Source organism: Esox lucius, chromosome 11 (genome assembly GCF_011004845.1).
Source record: "Esox lucius isolate fEsoLuc1 chromosome 11, fEsoLuc1.pri, whole genome shotgun sequence".
Taxonomy (NCBI): Eukaryota; Metazoa; Chordata; class Actinopteri; order Esociformes; family Esocidae; genus Esox; species Esox lucius.
The window spans coordinates 46,390,394-46,414,503 of NC_047579.1; the positions used below are offsets into that span (position 1 = coordinate 46,390,394).

At 43.9% G+C, this 24,110-nt stretch overlaps 1 protein-coding gene across 4 annotated transcripts in view; it reads right to left on the reverse strand.

Annotated features, from left to right (window-relative positions):
* Positions 1–24,069, reverse strand: part of rhbdf1a (rhomboid 5 homolog 1a (Drosophila)) — a 43,143-nt gene extending 19,074 nt beyond the window's left edge. Inside the window, exons 1-2 of one of the 4 annotated variants that reach the window (XM_034295232.1) lie at positions 23,974–24,069; positions 21,462–21,557 (exon numbers count right to left, since the gene is read on the reverse strand). The gene's annotated coding sequence lies outside the window, so the exon portion shown is untranslated. Of the gene's footprint in view, positions 1–15,640; positions 16,735–21,461; positions 21,778–23,973 lie in introns of those variants that run through there. The other 3 variants (XM_020050966.2, XM_010874871.4, XM_020050965.3) reach the window with 3 other exon arrangements.
* Positions 24,070–24,110: the final 41 nt, after the last annotated feature.

Consider the following 24,110-nt stretch of genomic DNA (forward strand, 5'->3'; position numbering starts at 1 on the left):
GCCATGAGCAGTGGCAGTCATGGAGGCTCGTGAATTCTCTTCTCTGGTTACACAGCTTTAGGTCCTTTGAAAGTCCATGGCAACAGCAAAGCACATCTGCTTTGTGCTGCATTTTAACACATCGCAGTCTTCTTTTTTAGCCCAAGTGATGATGGGAGCATTCATGTGCCACATAAATCCTGTGCCATGAGCCAGGCAGGTTGGCAACAGAGGTCAGTTGACGGAGGCAGAAGGGAAACCGTAGTCCCACAGAGAGAGGGAGAGGTCAACCACACAGCCACCAAGGTCAGCTCAGTCCCAGTCGGCCAGGTCACCATCGGTGGTGACTTTTCATGTGGAAAAATGTGCATTTTATGCAAAAACCTGAGTTCCAATAGGCATTGGCTGTAAGTCAAATACTTTCAAACTTATACATTTGATCCCAGGAGCAATACAGAGTGTGGTTCTCTTTCCAGAACTGCATTAACCCCATCCAGTGCAAAATCAAATCTAGAATTGGTTTCCTGTTTTGCAACATGCCCTCCTTCAACCACGCTGCAAAACAAACTCTTGTGAAAATGACAAACCTACTAGTCCCAGACTTTGGTCATTTAATTTACAGGGCTGCCACAGACAGTCACTTCAATAAATGAGATGTAGTTTATCACAAAGCCAATCTTCTTTGTCACCACTGGGATCTTTATGCTCTGGTAAACTGTCTCCTGCCGCATACACAACAAAGACTAACTGGTACCTAACTGGAAAGTCATTAAAGGCTAACTGAGCGAGTCCCTTCTAGGCAAATGCCCACTTTACCTCTGCTCACTGCTCAACATCTGCCTACCCAACATAAACCTGGCACTCAGACACCTTTCACTGGTCATTACTGAAGCCAAAGCTTCCTTTGACCGTCGCTCTTTTCAGTTCTCTGCAGCCAATGATTGGAATGACTGTACCACATAGGGTGTAATTTATGGTTCTGACCCCTTCGCCCCGCTGCCATTTTATAGTTTCTTATGGAGTTCTTTACATGGCGAACTAAAAGTGAAATTAAAATACATCAACCCTCCATAAGCTGGAGGTATGTCTCTAGCTACACTCTCTGAGGGCACGGAGACAGAGAGGGTGGGAGCAGCACCGGTCAACCACGGATACCATTCTGAGATCATCTATCACACAGCAAAGACCAGAGAGAGACAAGAGAGGGGTCTCTCTGGTGGAATGTGGCCTGACCTATCCAGCTTTTTGTCTGGTCTGGAGTTCTGGACTGTGATGACTGCCAAGGATTAGCTGTTAGCTGGGCCAGATGAGAACAAAGCAGGCCCGCCTAGGGTGTCAGAGAGGTTTCTATGCTGTGGGATGTGAGCAGGGAAAATGCCAAAAAGGCATACCTTTTGTAGCAAGCTCACTTATACTCCAAAATACATTGAACAAAAATCTAAACACTGGATAATTTTTTTTTGACACTGAGAAAAACATCCCAGAAAATGTACTACATTTTTAAATTAACTAATTTCCTTGTTTGAAATGCAACTCAGTAAAATCATAAAAATTACTTCATGTTGCATGTTTTCCTCTCTTCTGCAACAACATCAAGAGTAACTTTGATTTATTGAAGGAGCTAAAACTGATAAACTGTTGTTTTAGGAGAGTTGAAGATCCCTGCATGTCTTCTTACTATAGATCTGCCAATCTATAGTAAGTCACCCAATAGGGTTCCCAGCTGAAACGGCAGCCAGCGACACAGGTCCCAACCTAACCCTGTTAGGTTTTATTTGATTCTGTTTCACAACAAAACATTTTATTGAGTAGAATAAATACAACCCTGGTCCCCGAGCTGAGTCATAGACCAAGTCAAATTCTGTTAGCTAGCAATCAACGTCTGGAGGAGGGAAACGTGAGCCTGTCTTGTCTTCAGGCTTTGAGCTTGTACTAATCGCCCCCTGCAACAAGGCTGCCAGAACCACAAACACAAACACTCTATTCTACGGCCCAATGGCCTCAGAGGCTAAGTATATCATCAGATTACTTTCGCTTTTAACTACAAATCCTAAGGTTCTCAGTGCTCGGCAGTCCAACACAGCAAAAGCCTCCGCCTGGCTTGGCAGACTGTACGGAGGGATGGGAGACTAATAGTCTTCCATACTTAACGTTATTTGATTTCAGGCCCTGGAACCACGGCTGTAGCTGGGGCTGCTGTTGTTTGAACGGAGGCACAGCCCGTGTCCACAGCCAAGTCTAGGCTCCACTGAACCCTTGGCTTGTAGCGAACAGTGATGACCGGGTTCGGGGTGTTCTGGAAGCTCAGAACCGCCCCACGGCTGTACTACCAGGAGCCCATTCAAATCCTGCTCCCTGGCGTTCCACACATACTTAGCATCCTGTGTAAACACAGGCCTTCAATGCAGCCCAGCCGTCACTGAGAGAAACAATATGAGTTGACTCATCTGGCACGCTTCATGTCACATAGTCCAATGAAAATCGAACAGAAAAACAGGCCTTTTTAGACGGACAGCCAGACAGGCATGTTAACCCCGACCAGGCTGCTGGCCCAGACGGCGCACCAAGCTGCATCCTCAGGACAGACCAGCTGGCTGTGTCTGCACAAGTGTCCACAAATATATTCAACATATCACTGTACCATGCCATACACACTACCTGATCCAACCCAGATGGAAGGATTCTGAACACCCGACATACAACTGCGGTTTATTGGCCGCCTTCAACACTGTCGAGTCCTCCAAGCTAGGCACAGCGCCAGGAGTGCTGGGCCGTATCTCTGGCCAGACCCAAGTGGTGAAGCCGGGCAAGGAAAACCTCTTTCGGTTCACCAGACCGGTGGATTTTGGTTTTGTGTTCTCAAGGAGACCGGATTTGAGTACCTTCAAGATGATTTCTAGGCCACAAAGATGATCTAACCATTCTGATTGGTTTCAGAAACCAAGGGCTGTCTGATTGCGTTGGGACAAAACAAGCCTATGTGAGTACAGCATCATTTCACAGCTGACTTTCATCCTCTGACTTCTTGGAAATTATTTTATCATTGAATATTCATGGTGCCATAGCAAGGCCAAGAAAATAATTCAAGACCTCAGCCCACCAGTGTTTTACGCTGTCCTCTTGACGTCTAAGAGATGATGTCAATACAGCTGCATTAGAGAACAGAGTGTGAAACAGACAGAGTGTGAAACAGACAGAGTGTGAAACAGACAGACTGTGAAACAGACAGAGTGAAACGAGACATCTGACTGCTGAGTAAAAAACCTTTAACCAAATACCTGCCGTCTGACAATCTGTCTGGTCTTCTGCACTGCTGTGCCTAAGGGGATCTCCCATATTATCACATACACAGCACACACATCCACCTGACCTACTCGCGGACTCCTGCAAACACACCCGTACAGGTGATGGCATTGACCAGGCTCCCTGCTAGCACGTGGCCGTCGTCAACATGGATCGCTAGCACGTGTACGTTAGGGTGTATGAAGGCCAAGGGGCTAGCTCGGAGCCGCGGTCATCGTCCCAGGTCTAAGACACACAGGCATTATTCTGTAGGGATACACAGACCTCAAACAGTAGTCCTGTCCTGGAGGGGAGTGGGAGTTGATTGAATTGTAAATGTTGGACACCATCCAAAGTCACTGGATTAGCATCCATTCACATTCAGGTTCCAAAAGGAGTGATAATTGCATTTTGCCAGCGTAACACTGGCACAGATATTTATTTGATGTTATCACAATAATGATTATTACTGGGTAATATTATTTTCTGCTTTAAATTTGGTGAATGTTGCATGGCAATACTTTCATGCTTGAAGATAGCAAAAGTTTTCTGACCACAAGGACTACACCACCTGACTTTGCATTCAGTACTCTCTAGACCAACATAATTTAATATGTGGGCCCGTTAAACAGATTTGTATCTCATCCACAGCAGATGAATGAAATCCCCAGCGGTTTTCTTTGCAACATGCACACTACAACATCCTTCTGCCTCTTCCACTCCAAGCTAATGCATGTGAGACACTTCCTTACTCTAATCATGAGATGCGTTAACAACCAACTCATATGACTGTATTTTACATTCTGGTTATGCTGCTGCTCTACAAGTACAAGGCTCATGGAAGGCGAGGAAGACAGACAGGCATAGTAAACCTATAGGACATACCCCCTGGTCTCTGCAGATTCAGAATTAGTCAGAGACGTCCACGAGGCATTCAGGAAGCAAGTTGACACGCTGACTTCCTGCCTCAATCAAAGTACTTTCCCGCTGTGGCGATATCTGGTTTGTTTGAGTTGTGTTTTGCTACTGTGCGTGCTAAACACACATGCATACACGCAACCACTCCCACCACACACACACACACACACACACACACACACACATGCAAGGGCTGCCTGCTTGAAAAGGCTTGGGTGGGCGACATGGGGTGGTCATTGTGTTCTTTTCAACAGGACCTGGTTCTCCTGACGCTATCTCGCAGCACAGGATCTGGTTCTCCTGACGCTATCTCGCAGCACAGGATCTGGTTCTCCTGACGCTATCTCGCAGCACAGGACCTGGTTCTCCTGACGCTATTTCGCAGCACAGGATCTGGTTCTCCTGATGCTATCTTGCAGCACAGGATCTGGTTCTCCTGACGCTATCTTGCAGCACAGGACCTGGTTCTCCTGACGCTATCTCACAGCACAGGACCTGGTTCTCCTGACGCTATTTCGCAGCACAGGATCTGGTTCTCCTGACGCTATCTTGCAGCACAGGACCTGGTTCTCCTGACGCTATCTCACAGCACAGGACCTGGTTCTCCTGACGCTATCTCGCAGCACAGGACCTGGTTCTCCTGACGCTATCTCGCAGCACAGGACCTGGTTCTCCTGATGCTATCTCACAGCACAGGACCTGGTTCTCCTGATGCTATCTCACAGCACAGGAGATAGGATCAGGAGTAAATATAGCCCCTTCTGATGACTGTAAAGCAAAAACTAATGTTTTAAATATAGCCCCTTCTGACATTTGTAAAGTAAAAACAAATGTTTTAAATATAGCCCCTTTTGACGTTTGTAAAGTAAAAACAAATGTTTTAAATATAGCCCCTTTTGACGTTTGTAAAGTAAAAACTAATGTTTTAAATATAGCCCCTTTTGACGTTTGTAAAGTAAACACACATGTTTTAAATATAGCCCCTTCTGACGTTTGTAAAGCAAAAACTAATGTTTTAAATATAGCCCCTTCTGACGTTTGTAAAGTAGAAACAAATGTTTTAAATATAGCCCCTTCTGATGACTGTAAAGCAAAAACAAATGTTCCACTGGGGACAAAATCTGCATTTCATCTGTCAAAACTCTGGTTAACTTCCAGACACTATAAACCCCACAACATTTAAAATGTGCAAATCATTAGTTGGAAATAATGACAATGATCATAAAATGAAACTAAGTCCATCTCATACAACATGTGCAGCAGTCTGGCACAGTCTCTCTGATCTATTCCCCACCCCACAGATTTAGTAAAACATGATCAATTATATATTTCAAATGGCTCTTTTACAAAATGTCTATATATCCAGGGACATAACCTGAATTCATAATTGCAATGTTCCATAGTAAGATTCCAGGAGACAGAAATGCCAGAATAAGCCTCCAGTCTAACTAGTACATGGACAGTCACAATGCATCAACTGGCCGTTTTCCTGCACTGCTCACTATGGACTGTATAAAGCGTGTCCGCATCCCCAAACGACATTGTATTCCACATGAAGGGCATGAATGTATGCAATCAAATTGGAATATAAGCAACATACATTCTGCAGAACATACTTGAAGACAATGAGTGGGCAGGACAGTGTTCTGACTAATTATCGGTGTCATAGGTCATGGAAGGCTGTCTCCGAATACTGAGGATGGAGGAAGTGAGGCAGGCTGGGTGAAGGAAGAAGAGAGGCAGGCTGGGTGAAGGAAGAAGAGAGGCAGGCTGTGTGAACGAAGAAGTGAGGCAGGCTGGGTGAAGGAAGAAGAGAGGCAGGCTGGCTGAAGGAAGAAGAGAGGCAGGCTGGGTGAAGAAAGAAGAGAGGCAGGCTGGGTGAAGGAAGAAGAGAGGCAGGCTGGGTGAAGGAAGAAGAGAGGCAGGCTGGGTGAAGGAAAAAGAGAGGCAGGCTGGGTGAAGGAAGAAGAGAGGCAGGCTGGGTGAAGAAAGAAGAGAGGCATGCTGGGTGAAGGAAGAAGAGAGGCAGGCTGGGTGAAGGAAGAAGAGAGGCAGGCTGACATGTAGACGGTGGAAGGCGCCATGATGGATGACTTCATTCATCTGTGCACTAAAGAGGCTGGACACTTCCTTCCTGAAAAGAAAAAAATAGGATTTCCTGTCCCCAGGCCCTGGATCTTTTCTCTCTACTTCTCTCTCTCACTTCCTCTCAGTCTTATGCCGTAACTTCTCAGAAACTAGCTTTCTCTTTCCCTTTTGCTCTTGAGATTTTAACAAAAAGCAGTAAAAGTTTAATAAATGTGATACATAATTGGACCTCAGTCTTTTTATTTAGTTTTTCTCTAATGACAGCAGTAAATATAACTAATGTAAATCACTGCGACACACATAGATCACACGCCTCTTGGCAGCTACTCATGACTCAAAAGACAATATACAAAATACGACCTAGCATCAGCGCAGCATATCAAATGTTCCTTATTCATCTGATAGAATACCATTATTACTGTAAACCTGGATAAAAAATGTGATTATCTCTCACAATACTGACCTTCACACAGCTAAAGTTGTCACTAACCATACTGCAGCCTGTCTGTCTCACTCCATGTCAAGTCTAATATTTAAAAAAAAAAGCTATAATTGGAACGTTCCATAGTAAGATTCCAGGAGACGCTACGAAGCAAAGTGAACAGAAATGCCAGGATAAGCCTCCAGTCTAACCAGTACATGGACAGTCACAACGCATCAAGTAATGTTGGAGTAATGTTGGAGGTGGCTGTATATGCACTGTAGGCAATTACACACCCACTCCAATGATTTCATTCCAAGGAGCAACACAAGACCTCATCCTTCAAGTGTGTGGTGTGTATGGATGGTTAAGGAAAGTGCTAAGCAATTAGAAGTATCTGATCTGGCAATGAACCTAGCTGGGAAATGGTGACTCAGTATGAACTGCCATTAACAACCGGCTTAGTGTTGCATAATGGCCAGCCCAGCTGAGACCCATCTGGCAATTTACTGCGTTATGGGTGCTACTTTAGATCTTTATATCACACACACTCACAAAAACACATGCGCACACACGGACAAAAACTGGCGCACGCACACGCTCATACTAAACACACAGACACGTCAGACACACACTGAACACATACACACCACCACCACCAAGGGAGACCAATTAAAAATCTGACAGAACCTGCGGAGCTACTGTGTCTTAGTGTAGGTGCCTGCAGATGACTTCTGAAAGAGACAGATTAAGGGGCCTAAAAATAACAACATAGCATGAATGTTGGAGGGGAGGTAGCTTAGACCAGGTGGCCATGCTGATTGTGGAAGCAGAGTTTGGATGCAGACTACAGTTGCCTCCATGACATAACCATGGGCGTAGTCGAAACTCCACCGTCTCAGTTTCTCTCTCTCCTTCTCAGCCTCTCTCCCACCTTCTCCCAGACGACTAACAGAGCATAATGTCTCTTAACCATGTGGCTTCCACGGACCGGAACGACGGGATGAGAAGCCAGCATTTCTTTAAGGGGAAAGTGATGGAGGGCTTATGGCTTATGGCCTGGCAGTACGTTCCACTCACACGGAAGGAAATACTCCACATAGCTGCAGGCCAGGCCGGGGCGGCAGAGACCAGAGAGCCGGCCTGTGTTCTGACCCGCTCCGTTACGATTCAGTGTGTGTCTGAGGTGGACGGACACGGTGACAGGCCGTCACGTCGAACTATCCCCCGTCTGAGTTGATAACACAAACACACACACAACAGGAATACCCTTGGCAGATGACCCAGGGACCCGGGGTCAAGGCTCGTAGAGTGGGTGTGGCCGTAGAGAGAGGGGGAGGAGCAGACAGATCACACCAGCCCGGGGGAAGCTCATGACACCCGGGCTAGCTCGACCTAATGTTGGGGAAACACACACGGGGGTGGGGGGGTGGTGACAGTGCATGTCAAGACTGCAGCATGGGGATCTGGGTAAAGCCCCTGTCCACAGTGTTGACTGTATAATGTGACAGTGACAGAGGGATGAATAGTAAATGAGGAGGCTGTTTCACAGTGTTCTGTGAGCGTACAGCCTATTAATAGAACTTAAATGGCCAACGCTCGGCTGGAGATGAAATTTTAGACATGCTGGTATGAAGAAAGAAATTGTAGATGTAAAAAAAACAAATAGAATGGGATAGAATGTTCTGTAGATGTACTGGAAATGCTAATGCTGGAAATGCTACTAGTTTGAAGCATTATAGATCTTGACATGTCCCACAAAAAGGCCCAAAGGGGGGTTTATACCGGACATACCTGAGTGGTGTAGTGGTTAGAACATCTGACTAGTAACCAAAAAATGTGTTCTTATTCATAATTACATGGTTAAACAAGGGGACAGCGCCTGCTATATCAACCCTATTGAATACATCTGTCTAATTTTGTAAATGACAGATCTCTATCACAAGACACATCCTTAACACATTCACTCAAAATCAGGCCAGGTTTTGAGAAACTGAATTGGTTAGTTAGACGCTAACATTTCGGGTCTTACAGATCAGGAGTTATACACAACATTTTCATTTACAGGACTGAACTGAAACAATAACATGGCATGACTCTTCGTCCTCTTCGAACAAGATCAGAATAGTACAAGAATAGCACAAAGTGGTTTAGGGTGGGGGGACAGTACTAGCTAGTCCAGGGTGGTTTAGGGTATGGGGATAGTACTAGCTAGTACAGAGTGGTTTAGGGTGGGAGGATAGTACTAGCTAGTACAGAGTGGTTTAGGGTGGGGGGATAGTACTAGCTAGTACAGAGTGATTTAGGGTGGGGGGATAGTACTAGCTAGTACAGAGTGATTTAGGGTGGGGGGATAGTACTAGCTAGTACAGAGTGATTTAGGGTGGGGGGATAGTACTAGCTAGTACAGAGTGATTTAGGGTGGGGGATAGTACTAGCTAGTACAGAGTGATTTAGGGTGGGGGGATAGTACTAGCTAATACAGAGTGATTTAGGGTGGGGGGATAGTACTAGCTAATACAGAGTGATTTAGGGTGGGGGGATAGTACTAGCTAGTACAGAGTGATTTAGGGTGGGGGGATAGTACTGTGAGGGCCAAAGTGAATATGAAGAGACTACATGTCAATGCAAACTGATAGGCGGAGGAGTGAGAAAGGTAAAATTGGGAATATCTGAGGCGCTGGGAACAATTTTGTGGAAGGACATTTTTGAAACATTATCTTAAAACATTAACTGCAGATGTCTTCTGTTCATGTATGCTTGTATTTAAGCTAGTAGTAGTATAGAAGAAATCTTACATACGGCCCCTTTAAAGAACTCAACTATAAACTGCAGTTCAATAGCCGTGTAAAAGTCTACCAAAATGAAACAAAGTAGAGCAAGAAACTTGCTAATGAATACAGACAATTTGGAAAACAGTGCATATACAGCTCTGGAAAAAAATTTCATTTTTGTTTTGAGTGAGGAACAGAAACGTTCAATTTGCAGTGTTCTTTTTATTTTAACCCTTCAGTTCCTCTCTCAAACCTTCCTTTTAGACTTTTTTGGAAGGAAAGAAAAAGGTGCAGTGGTCTCTTAATCTTTTCCGGAGCTGTATATTGCACAGGAAATCAATGTGTCGTGCTATATCAGGAAGAAGAATTTCCATGTGTACTGAATCTACTGAAGTATGTTCTGTCCAGGCAAACATTTTAATTGAAATGATCTGTAAGGGTCAAAACATTTTTGCAAGAGCAGATAATTAAACTCATCAATATTGCAGTTCGATAATTGCAAAAAATGTACTGTACAGTATATTTCCCAGTAGAGCTGGCATGGCATGCAGAACACAGGCAAATGGAAATGTCCACTTGAACAATTCAACTGGTTAAAGAACATGAATGAAATACTCCTTCCTAATAACTAAGTCTTTAATGTGGTCCTCTCACAGAAGCTTAGCTCCCAACACACAGCAACACTTTAGAATTAGGGTGCATATCTTTACCCTGGTGGAAAAACAAGCCTTGGAAAAATGTACACCTTTTCTTGACACGTATTTGAACATCTAATATAAAGAAAGCTGACTCTAAAATTGCCCGAATGAAATGCCTTAAGGCAAGCACATTTAACCCAATAAAATGTGGTATCTTCTTGTACAGCCACTGATTACATCAGCTGTATCTGAGGGCAGACACACACACACACACACACACACAAACACAGACAACCTAGTTAACTCTAAAATGCGCTGGGAATAGAGGGGGATTGTTTTCCATGGCCGATGTCCCTGAGACTCAAGCTATCAGGCCAGGGTACCAGACTTTTTCCCAATAGAAACTCTCCTTATCTCTATAGCAGACAACCAAGTGTGTGCGCACAGAGCGCCCTGTCACCTGGGGAGAGAGTGGGAGAAGAGAGCCACCCAAACCCAGCCCCAGGGCCCCTCTGAAATCCATCCACCAGACCACCACAGCAGCTTAGGGGATATAGTATGACCACAGTTATTCTGCCTATATAACAGCCTAGTAACAGGTATGTCTATGAGTAGACTGTCTTTACCAGACCAGAGGATATCCTATGACCACAATCATTCTGTCTACATAACAGACTAGTAACAGGTACTGTAGAAATTTTCACTTAGGGGTGTACTCACTTTTGTTGCCAGCAGTTTAGACATTAATGGCTGTGTGTTGTGTTATTTTGAGGGGACAGCAAATTTACACGTTTATAGAAGCTGTACACTCCCTACTTTATATTGTAGCAAAGTGTCATTTCTTCAGTGTTGTCACATGAAAAGATATAATCAAATATTTACAAAAATGTGAGAGGTGTTCTCACTTTCGTGAGATACTGTATGTCTGTGAGTAGACTGTCTTTACCATGCTGGGAATGGTAGGAATGCTGCAGGGACAAAGAGCTTAGTAGAGTATGGAGATAATGAAATTCAACATGAGCATGACACTCCCAAGGACGTGACCTACACTCAAACGGACATAAGCTCATTTTAAATGTACACCCAGGGAATATGGGTCAAAGGTTAACAGCACAGGAGAGGTGTCATTTGTTAATGGGCCAATCCAATAAAACATTTAACGTCATTAAATGTTTCAAGCCGGGTTGGTTTAACCTTAGGGTGATTGGTTTAACAAGATAGAACAAGGCCAAAACCATCCTCTGTGAGACTTCATTTTATCGTAAATGGCACCATAACCTCCTGCTCCAAATAACAACATTGCACTCACATAACTCAGTGTTGAATAATACATCAATGTGACACAGTAGTAATGAAATCAGACTACATTTTTATCAATCATAACTAGTCTCTATTCTCTTCTTTCTCACAGCCATGAGATATGGTAATGATTTCCATAACTGATTCGAATTCAAAATACTACTGTAAAACCTTCAGGACGGGAATAGAAAACTTGGCGTGAGTCACATCATGTACAGTATATCTGAAACAGCTCTCTCTCTCTCTCCAAGCAGTCGATAAATAACTTTAGAGTGTGTGACCTCTTTCTGTTGGGGTGCAAAGCATCTGGGATTAATAGCCTCAGAGACACAGGGCAGCTTTTACAAAATAAAGAAGCACCAACTCAAAGCAACGAGTCTCTCCTCCACTACAATCCCCTATGGGTTGGCTCCCAGATGCATCCCCAAACTGCAGCTAAACAAGCGCCTTATTGTCTGTAGGAAGCCATCAGACGCCGCCCTTCCTGTTAGCTAAGAGGGGACTCTCAGCAGCAGCATGCCCAAACAACATGTGATCCCTGTCTCAGTATTTTCCAGCATGATGTCAGTCTGAACTGTTGCCGACAAAAGGCTGCATTGTCCACTGGGCATCAGGCTGATGATGGTGCTGAAGAAGGGTCATTGTTGTGGAGACAAACTTCTTCCTCGATAGGAGAAAGGGAAAGGGGAAAACCAGCCTGAGGGATTAATTCCGTTATCAGTCAAAACAGGGGGGTCAGCAGGTTCTGTGTCACTCTAATGACTTTTCTTCACCCCATCATGGTAAGGTGAACAAACTGCATCTGCATCAGATGCAGACAGGATTTTGTTACGAAGGCCTTCAGAGGGCGAACCGTTTTCCGGAGGTGACACAGACTGTCACCACCACATTACACTAAGCATATTACTTTCTGCACGTAGGTTTATTTTCACACTCTGACATATCAACCCAAGTAAAAAAAACTGTGTGACCTCATATCCTCCTTGGGAGGCCCCCAGCAGTGAGAGGTCAGGTGACTGCTTATTTAAGACAAGCTGGGAGGAAGAGGGAAGAGAGCAGAGGAGCTGGAGAGACCTCCAAATGTGGAGGCAGGAAACACAGGGCTGTCTGGGAGGCTACACACACCCACACACACGCACACACACACACACACACACACACACAGAATTAACACAAAGACACAGAGAAACAACCCCCTCCACACACACACACACACACACAGACCATGTGGACATCAATGGGCCATCTCTATGAAGTGTTAAATGAAAGCTGCTGTCTCTATTGAGAGGAGCAGACGAAGCGTGGCCTACTGCTCTGGGACAAAGGAATTAGCCAGATTACACATGGATCCAGCCATGGTAGGTAGTGGGCACCAGGCCTGTCCAAATCAGCCTTCTGATCCACCAATTAAAGCCAATGAGGTCAAACCTCCTGATGAACTGGCCAGAGGAACTGGCAGGAACAGTGTTAGATTTCAAGTTGTGCATTGACTATTAAAAGTGACGTTTACAACACTGAATTTCCCACTGCATGTAGTAGGATTTAAAGCCTTCTAATCCCTTCATATAGACTGGTTTGACCTTTACAGTAAATTACTGCCTTACAACTCAAACTGGAATCTTCCCCTTTGTTTAAATTGTTTAAAACATTTTAGTCTGAAACTCCATCCACAGCAGCTGGTTAGGTGACGTCAAGAGACGTTCAACAAAAGATCAGTTGATACCAGTCAGAGATAAATTTTCCAAACGTCGTTTGACCTGCATGGCTTTTGGTTTGGCTCGACACATTGTTTCTTGGGACTAATCAGACGCTTGGGGCCGTTTTGTGCGACAGAGGAGTTGACAGAAAGTTGTTCAGATCTGCACTCCTCGTGGAGACTGAACGGGAGTCTGTAGGTATGGCGTAGTACTTGACTGGAGCAAGGAGTTTTTCTAGCCAGTCAAAGCAAAAATATAACATAATTCATTCTCTCAGTTTTTGTTTTACTGTTTTGGGTTTGGAGTCACTTATCTGTACTGGAGAACATCATACTCTCCACTACCTCTTGGTCAAATGAAGAATGTTGTTTAAAGAAGTGACTTCAATTGGTTTAGAGGACAGGGGAGGTTTCTGCTGAAACATGTATACACAAAAATGAAAGCAGACAGAGAATACACACAAACCGAAATAATAGATTTTCCTCATCAGCACCAAAACAAACAGGCTCCTCTGAGGCCTAATACTTGTTGTGATCAGTGATCAATCTTAATCTCGGGGCCAGACGAGTACTTGGGGATGTTACGGCTAATTACCGCGGCACAGCACTCACTGCTTCTGCGGAAGCAGAGGACAGGCAGGTCAGGGGATGGGAAGAAACTATATAACCAAGAGACAGTGGATTGAAGGATCCGTCTCTCAGCCATCATCCACATCACAGCGGACTAATACATCACAGCTGGAGCTCAGCGTCGGCACACTTCCTGTCTTCATGCTCAAGGTCTCTGCCTTCAACTACGTGCCTTCCCTCACAGTCCCTCCCTTTGTCCCCGGAAGCGCATGGCGATTTTTCTAAGCCCTTCCATTCCTTTTCATCTACATGGCAGTTACACTGGGGGATGACAGGATGAAAGTCCCGTGGTTGAAGTTGAAGCAAATGAAGCAGTGACTGTCTCCCAGGCAACGAGGTCTACACGGTGATGGCGTTGCCCTGCGGAGTGAAGACAGGTGCTGGACTCACGTGCACACCATCCACATTCGCACTGATTCCCACGGCCAGGCAGACAGACTCCCAGCAACCCGTGCTGCGTGTCTACAATTTCCCACAAAGACGTCATCATCCACATGTCCGATAAGCTCTGTAGAAACTAGCTGCTCTGCTTTAAAAGAGGAAAAACAAACAGCGCTCTCAAGTTCATCTCCGCTGTGAATTTCCGGAAGATCTGGAGGAACCCTTTAAGAATAGAACTGGACCTCATGAGAATTTCTTACCAAATAAATAGCTATAGTTTGTAATTATGTAGAATGATACACTGCATCATGGTCTCCTAGGCACCATCAGCAGTCTGCGAATGGAACAATGACAGAAGACAATACAATACATTAACAATGACAAAGTGATTTAGCCGCCATGTCTGCATTTCATATCAGTACATGCATATCATGTTCCAGGAGGACACTAAAGCTAATTAGAGATTTGGTTATAATAATATCCATCGCCTCGTTTTTCGCATTCTCTCCCACACACACACACACACACACACACACACACACACATGAACCACAGACAGGTCCCAAACCTGTATCTCTTTTTGGTGATTGCCTAATGGATAAACGTTGTGACCCTCTGCCATCAAGTGATGCCTGAGTAAGCCACACTGGCCCTGGGGAATCATCAGAAGGTTCCCGTCTGAGGGGTCAGCCAGGGAGAGAGAGAGGAGACCATGCCACCATGCCAGCTGTGATGCACAGAGACCCTCCAACCCAGGAAGGCTTGGGCTGACCCCTTGAACCCCCCGGCCTCCTCGCCACATCGCACAAAGAGGAACACGGACAGCACCGCAGAGAAGGGCCCGGTGTTTTGTGTCCCCACCAGGTCAGACTCAGGACACCTTGGAGGACACCCTTTTTCCCTAACTCCCAGTTCTCTTCATTGTGACACAATCATATGACACCATCATCAGTCAGGTTATAATGAGACCATGATTTTGGCCGTGAGTAAACTCCAGCAGCAGCATTACCAACGTGACTCACTGAATGTGGGCTGCGTCCCCTGAGTAAAAACCTGACAGGCTCTATTCATTCATTTCTTTTGATCTTGGAGTGTTCATCATGCTACCGCTTCCATCAGAGTTGACATGCAAATGTGCTTAATTACTGTGTTTCACTACTGCTGTGTTTCTAGTCAGAAGGTGGCTTCCCTTTTGCAGGACGTGATGTCATCTACTGAGTGGGAACACTGACAGGCTTTGCATAATCTTTTCCCAACTCAGGACGAAGCCAGGCGTAGCCGCTGACAACGGGCCAACAGAAATAATAGCTGGTATGGATATGCATTAAAGCAGAGGCAGCAGACAAGAACGTGAACACAGAGCAAACATCAACAAAAAAGGGAATTAAACGGGATCGGCTGCTTCAGTTTGCCACCTGTGCTCATGCCACCCGACCATTAGTAATTTCAGTCATGCTGTCACAGATGGCATGAAACACAACTCAGACCAGTGTCACTCAGATTCAAGAAGCAGTAGGGCGACGCCCCTGCCTACCTTCAGAGCTGCGCTACAACCACAGAGCATCAGGCGTTGTCATGCCTCCTTTGAAATAAATGACAGCTGCTGTACTCGCACTGCATCACGTTAAACGGCGGCGTCCAAGCTTCAAGAATCACGAGGTTAAACTCCTCATGGCTCAAACGTACATTCATTATGTCTTGTACATATAACCAGGGGGAAAGTGGGTCTCTGGTGTAGCAGGTAGAAGACCACATTAACACGATGCTGATGACAAGGCGCTTGTAGTGAATCTGCACTGTTAAAGTGCTTCAGCAAGCGGGACAGCCAAGACACAGTCCCTCGCAGCACGGTAAGGACCAGGGCGGTCCATTAAAACTGGACTTTTTAAACCCTCAGCTGAAGGGTTGCAGTGGGCTTTTCAGTTTCAGTAGAATGTGAAACGCACTCGGAGTGTTCCCCCTGTCAGTTATCATTAGTTATTCCTGGATCCACTTTCTCGCGTAGGGCCAGGCAAGGTCAAGTCACAGAGCTGTTCCAAACACGCCCACATTTCTTGGAAACTCTGTTAGCATGTGAGTTGGCCAGATGGTATTTCATGGTGGTGGTTGAGACTGTCCAGATATGACTGTGTGTCTCTGACTCTTTGTGCTCTCCTCGAGTTTACCGTTGTGATACACAATGAGGGGTCCACAGTCCCTAGGGTCTGACGGCTTGCTGTGCCAAAGATAGCCCCGAACAAGACAGGCCGTCCTATTTAAAACTGCATGCTCATTCCAACTGTAACAGTCCTAGGGATAGTAAAGTCATCAACAACATGTTCTTAGGTTTTTAACTCTTTTGTCCCCGTTCATTCTTTTAAATCAACAGTGTAGTGTAGAAAGCCAACACAATGGACAGTTAGAGAGACCTGTTAGTTTGTGCGTCTAACAAAAAAAAAGACGTTTCCGGCAATAATATAGCAACCAAGGATAAATGCTGAATGTGGCATATGCTATTTTTAGTCAGTTCCTGCTGAAAACAAAAAGACCATAGTACCACTAACTAGGCACCCACTGAACAACAAGGTCTATTTCAATAGTTTTTTCAGTGGCTTGAGCTGTAGTGAACAGTTGATGTGACTTTCTGAGCTATTATGTGACTTCTATGAACTCTTTCAACTGTATAATATATGATATAATATATATGATATAATGTATAACTTGCTATACGATAAGATCAAAGTACACCGAGTAGTTCCTCCGCAGCGCTGCTTCCACAGACTGGGTGTGAACATTGAACAGAACATGCTTTTTTTCGACCCTAACAATCCATTCTTATCAAGTTCGGGAAGCGCTTCATCGATGACACAGTCCAGTTCCAGGACGCAGCGGCGGAGGTTCTGCAAATCCACTCCCTCGTCAACACAAGCTGTGAAGATCAGCTTTGATGCACGCATTTTGTGGTCATTCTGTTAACGGGTGGTTTTACTACGCCCTGACACAAGAAAAAACAATGGACAGGATTTCCGGTGCAGATAGCTTCCATTGAAAAGCCTTTAAGAAGAGCCTCTCCATTAGCCAATTCAGTGACATTCCCCAAATGGTTCAGTGTGACCGCGACAGGAAGGACCAGAGTCTGGATGAGTGTGTCAGACAACAGGGCAACAGGGCTTCCCAGAGGAATGGTTCACCATGCATGGGACCGTTAGAAAAACACCCCCCAACGCGGTAGCCTTACGCCTCGTCCACATCAAAGTGTATTCCATTACAGTGTCCATGTCCTTTACACACAATCTCATTCCACTGCTGACTGATCGGCGGCGCACGGAGGAGAGCTTGTCTCGTGTCAGCAATCACACTGATTTGGTGGGGAAATCCTTTTCTGAAAATAGAATTGCATTGGATTCATTTAATTGTCCACGTGTCTCCTAAAGGTCTGAACCCAGACATCGGACTGTTCCTCACATGAATACCTGTTGATTTTTCTTACCATGAAGGTCACACCCATGTGATGTGTCTCCCTAGGATGTCAGCACTTGGTCTGCTTTACTTGTCGGAGAACTTGCTCAGATCTATTGTCAATAACGCACTTAACTGGGAGAAGAATCAGTTATTTTTAAACATCCACAACATCCTGAGAATTAGGTTTGAGAATTAGGTTTGACCCTACATTACTCAGTCTCAGACCAGACACAAACCCAGTGAGAAAAACAACCAATGGGGTCGTGGAGCAGTAAGGACCAACCCCTAAATGTGTTATTATATCTCCTCCTCAAACTTAGCCCCACCCAACAGCTTAATAACAATGATAAGTAAAACTATATTAATCCTTCACTGAGTTACAGCAGTTCCATTCTTCTCTGCAGTCATAACAATGAGCACAGGTATTTCCGTTTCTCGGGATTCCTGACTTTATATTCCAACACTGGCCTTCAGCCTGCAGTAACGCTGAAGCTGTACTGACACGAAGCTAACATGGGGACTAAGAGAGAGAAGGTTGGCTAACAGAGCCTGGGAGACCAGAGGTAGACCTAAAATAGCACTGCTACATTACATCACATCTGAATGGGTTGACAGTCCTGTCTGCCAGACGGCTCTAGCCTCTGCTCTGCTGCCTGCATGCCACCTCCGAGGTGCAACGGGAGGGGCAAATCTGGCTGCTGCAGGGCCACTTTCCTGGGAGTCCCATAATCAAGTCCTGAACACTGACAGGAAACACTCACAGACCAAAGCAATGTTCCATTCACTTATATATGGCAAAACACATAAACCCAAGGGAGAATGACTGTGAATAGAGTGAAATAGCCATGACCACTACAACTACTGGCACGACACAAAATGGCGGGGGATTGGTTGTCATATGGAGAAAATAAAAAATGGTGTAACCTTTAGCATTTCACAACATTAGTACTACCTCTTCCTGTTTAGAATGTGTCCCAGATTGTGTTTCATGTGAAAGAAGTGTTTCTTGTGAAAAAGCATGCATATTCACCACAGTTCATAGATTAGCAGATTGACATGACAAGAACTAACATAATCTGAAAATGATGGTCAGTTTTCACTTACTCCTGAAGAACAATCTGAACTCCAAACCGACTGTAGGCACCTTTAAAGATGTATCGGTTGATTAATATCTATGCTGTCCAAAATGAACAGTAAGCACAGAAAGTATGCTGTACTTTCTCACAATCAATCTCCAGTAAAATGTTACCTGTCATGCCTGTAAAGCATGCTTGTAATGCTCCCAACTGATCTACTGTGCAAGAACATCGCGCTTATTGTTACAAAAGCTGCTGAACAAGTTGGTTGACATGTTCAGCTGCAAGACAACCTTACCCTATATTATTTTACAACTGACAGCATGCTGTGGAAACACCAGGGAATCCTAATATGATACTGGCACATAACTTTGTTTGGGTGTGTAATTCAAGTGAGAATTCCATTTGAGATGGCCTATCTCTAAGATGACAATTGTCCCAGACCAACTTTCAGTTGAAAAAATGTGCCTTTAAATAATATATTTTACTTGGAACAATACTAACACTGTAACTCCTAATAAGAGAGCAATACCAATCAGCTACAATGTCTTCACTGGCATTATTTCACGCAGTCGTCATCATTGCATGATTATAATGATAACAGTGGTGAATTGTGGGAAATAATTGGTAAGCACAGAGGTAGTCATTCATATGGTGCTTCTCCAAGTCTCACATGATGAAGAGGCCTTTTGAAGCTAAGGCAGGCAGCCTTGAGTGATTTAGAGAAGCATGTGCCCAGCACACATGGAACTTCTCAACACACTGGACCTCATGTCAGAGACAGAGAGAAAACGGGATAGAGAAAGAGAAACTCTGAGAAACAGAGACAATGCAACAAAAAAATAAATACGAATTCCATGGGAGAGAACAATGTGGTTAAGCAACAAGAAGATGGTTTCAGGAAATATTTGTTTGTGTTTCTTTTTTGTCAGAGAACCTGAGCGCATGACAAACATCCACATCGTGGACAGATTTTCAGTGCATCATCATGAGGTGAAACACACACAGAAAGAACAAATCCTGACCTTAATTATGGCTGCCTTGTAAAACATAAAAGACAGTGTATTAATTGGACCATGCAAGTGTTCTTCCCTAAAACAAACAATAAACCAAAATCAGTTTGACACATGTTCTGTGTTCTACACAGCACACCTGAGAATGAGCCAGATCGAACTCAGTGAACACAACCACAACTTGGAGGGATTGTCAGTGTCTCAAACCTGGACAGACTAACTAATTCAACAGATAGATAAATAGATAGATAGATAGAAATGGATGGACAGAGACGGACGGACGGACGGACAGACAGACAGAGATAGAGACAGGCAGACAGACAGACAGACAGACAGACAGACAGACAGATAGATAGAAAGATAGATAGATGGACACTGCAACACGAGTCATGTGAGCATACAGTCCAGCGCACCCCCTCAGAAGCCCCCTGCTACACCCACATTCCAACCAACCAACACAGCCTTGACTACCCCATTCCCACCTGCTGCCCTCAGCGCCAGCTACAGATCCCACTCTGTTTTTCCAAGGAATTACTTTGATTGCACGGCACACAAACATGCCACATGACATCTTTCATACAGACCTCACAAACTTGCACAAATTGCTCCATATCCTCAACAACCTCTACAACCCCCCCCAACCCCCCCCCCCCCCCCCCCCACAAAAAAACACACACACACACACACACCATCACCACCAGAACCCTCAAGCCCTAGTCTCTTTCTGAGTAGAAATGTTCCCAATGCTTTTGGGTCCGGTTGGAACAGTAACAGAGAATGAGCATGACTGTCACTATCACGCATCATGCAAATGCCTGCTGTGTCTGTGGCATGACATCAGGCCTCATAACGATCCTCTGGGTGAGATAATGTTTCAGTAGGCCATGTGCTGACCTGACCCTCCTCTCACCTTGCCAAAATAACTCAACACTTGACAGCAGAGGTTGTGTATGCCCAGGTATAGGGCAGTGGGCAAATGTAGCCTACACAATTGTGGGGTCTAGCAAGTATTCATGCGTATTCAAGCAATCAAATACCTAATGAAAACAGCAGAATATCAAAAGTAATATAATACCATTCCATATTGATGACAATGCTCACTATTTATTATTATTTTCTCACTAATAATAATAAAGAATTAGCATTATTATCATGAACAATCTTTAAGATTGGTTAGTAAGAGATAAGAGATTTGAAAGATAGAAAACAAGTGCAATTCCATTGTTTTGTTTAGAAGACACCTAAACCCACTTATCAATGGATAAACAGGATCAGAGATGCAGTTACATTGCAGTTACAACACCTGCTAAACTAACAAAGGTGTAGGCCTGCTTAATAACACCCTTATTCCGTAGTATTACCCCAACACTATGCTACGGAGAAACACATTACATTCGGGAAGGCTAGTAGGAAACAACACCCATACAGTATATTGACTACAAGCACTGCTGAGTTAATGACAAGCTTTCATTCACAATTACAAATATGCTTAAAAGCAAGGTGGGCTATTGTATTAGTAGCGATACGCGAATATGCAACCAACAGGACAATCAGTCGCGGATCCAGCTTATAATATTCCTGTCACAAAATTTGAATGTGAAACAGGAAATTCACAACAGATCCGATTGAATAGCATAATTGGTTCGACACATTTCTTTTGGATCATGTAAGGATCGATACCGTGCAGCCTGCTCACGCACGGTCAAATCATACGACCATCGCGCGCAAGCCGGACACGCGTGGGGTGGACCGTGGTTTATTACATATAGTCTTTTTCAAATTCTGTTTGAAAACCAATACAGCCATATAGTCTTAAACAACTTACCCTTGTCAAAATCAAATCAGATATTTCCCGATGTTGATTTAAGAAATCTGGACTTCTGATTCCAGTGATTAAAATATGATGTGGTGTCACTTCATTCTGAGAAGGAAAAAAAATATTTTGAGTCAGTGAAGAGTCCTATTCCTGGAACTGTCCACAAAACCGTTACGACATTCCCAGATATGTCTAGTGGGCTCCTGTTTTCCCAGGCAATGCCCAGCACATTCCCACACTTCACGGATCAACCAGGGTAAGTTTTCTTCTGCCGGTAATCCAGGTTCACGGTCCGTGAGGCCCGCCCTTCACTACAGAGAGACCGCACACTCTGGCACAAGCCTATCAAAAGCACCAGCCAATCGGTTGACATTGGGAGGCGCTATTGCGCTCGGCGGTACCCGGGACACGTTAAATTGCAAAAACGTTGTCGAAAGTTGAAAATAAAAACGAATGGAAGACAGTAGACGTTATTCTTCATTTTACATCTAGTTCTACACAGTAAGAAAACCACCTGAACGTTCCCTCCGACTGACGAGCGTGACTTTGCAAGTAGAGATCAAGTTTAAAGAGACAGGATGATCATAACAAATACTTGACACCAGGGGTAGACAACTATATTCAGCCGATGGCCGATTTTCGTCAGAGCAAATACAACATTATGAATTGTGTACAGTAGGCCTACACTGGACATTGACCATAACTAAGGCCAAAAATAGATTGCATTGAAAATACATTTTATTATTGGGAATCCTTGTTAAGATATCTCCTAAATGAACCCGTTTTTGTTGCTGCATTCCAAGTGAATTTACAATATCTTTTAAAATGTATTTCGTGTATACAATGACAGTAATTATAGTGTATTCAGCAAGACCAAGACATAAGCATATTCAAACTAAATCATGATGTTTGGACATACCAGCCCAGTTCAATAGGTTTCCTCATGTGTCACAACTGTAATTCAATATTTGTTGATTTTGGTACACCACTGTACATGCTTCATAGGCTACTGATGTTGCTGAAACAAATCAATTATCCTAAGATGTTAATGAGAAACTGTATAGACACAAATGGTCCAGTGTCTCAAAACAAATGCCTCATGTGATAGGGTTCATATCATATCACATAATGCTACACAACTGAACCTGGAATCTGATGTAACGGAAAGAACACCAAGCCAGTGTTTGTTAATATCACAGTAATCTGTCTAGATAACTATAAAAATCATCAAGTTGACAGTCCTGTATAATAGTATAGCTTATATATTCGCAAGAGAAATCATGTTTTAGAATGTGTTGAGGAATAATTAATTTGTGTTACAGAATAACATCCATTCTGCTGAGTGACCGTAATTAGTTTGACTATAACTCTTATCAGAGTCATAGTCAGTTGGCATTCACACAGAAGAAATACCTCACTGCAACCACTTGATAGCTAATGCAGAGATCAAATCTACATTTGTGACATTCCTTTATTCTCACCTCACTTCGCTGAGATTCCTCTCATATCTACCCACTGGGACTTTCCAGACATGTTTCTATTACTCACTCACGCTCCAAATCTGATGTGCTTCTACACCAGTAATTTCCTTGTAATATAAACACATGAAAAGAAAAAAATAAGAAAAATACAGTGCCTTCCACTAATATTGTCACCCTTGGCAAATATGAACAAAACGGGTTGTGAAAAATAATCTTTGCTGTTTATCCTCTTAATCTATCCTTCAAAATATTCACAAAACAATCAAACCTTTAATTGAAATAAAATCGTTAGTAAAGAAAGGGAAATTAAAAAAGGAAAATATTTGTGCCAGAATTCTTAGTACCCCTAGAAATTTTTATGAGTCAAATCAAACAGAATTATATTCCCATTCATATTTTACGTTTTTAAGTTCATATGAGTGATTAGGAACACTTACTTGGTAAGATAACTTCCTTTATCTCTGGGGTATAATTATGAGGTGATACACGTGCTCTGTGAGGTCATACGCATCTATCAATATGGGAAAGACCAGAGAAAGTAGTAATGATGTGCGACAAAAGGTTGATGAGTAGCACAAATCGGGAAATGGCTAGAAAACGTAATCTATGTAACCACACGTTGTTTGGGAGCGTTGTCATAAAAAAAGCCTTTGCTGTCATCAAACAACAAACTCAAGCGCCTACAGTTTGTCAAACGTTACTGGAACTTTCAGTGGGACGAGGTTCTATGGTCAGATGAGACCAAAATAGAGCTTTTAAAAAAATAACACCAAAGGTCGGTTTGGCTTGGACAGAAAGATGCAGAAAAGTACCTCATCCTCACTGGGGGGGATAATACATGGCATCATGGACTCCATTAAGTACTGGCTGATATTATATCAAAACCTGGCCTAAAATCTGCCTCTGCCAGGAAGCTTAAAACTGGGCCGTGTTTGAATCTTCCACCCGGACAATTATCCAAAGCTCAAATCAACACGGAAATGGTTCAATGACCACAGAGCCACGGTTCTGCGATGCCCATAGAAAAGGTGTGGAATTACCTGAAGAGGAGGACCTTGGAATCTGAAGGATCTGGAGAAAGAAGACTCTGAGTTATCTTGGCAAAGGGAGGTTGCACAGATTATTAAATGAAGGGGTGCCAATTATTGTTTTAGAATATATATTGTTTTTTCAATTG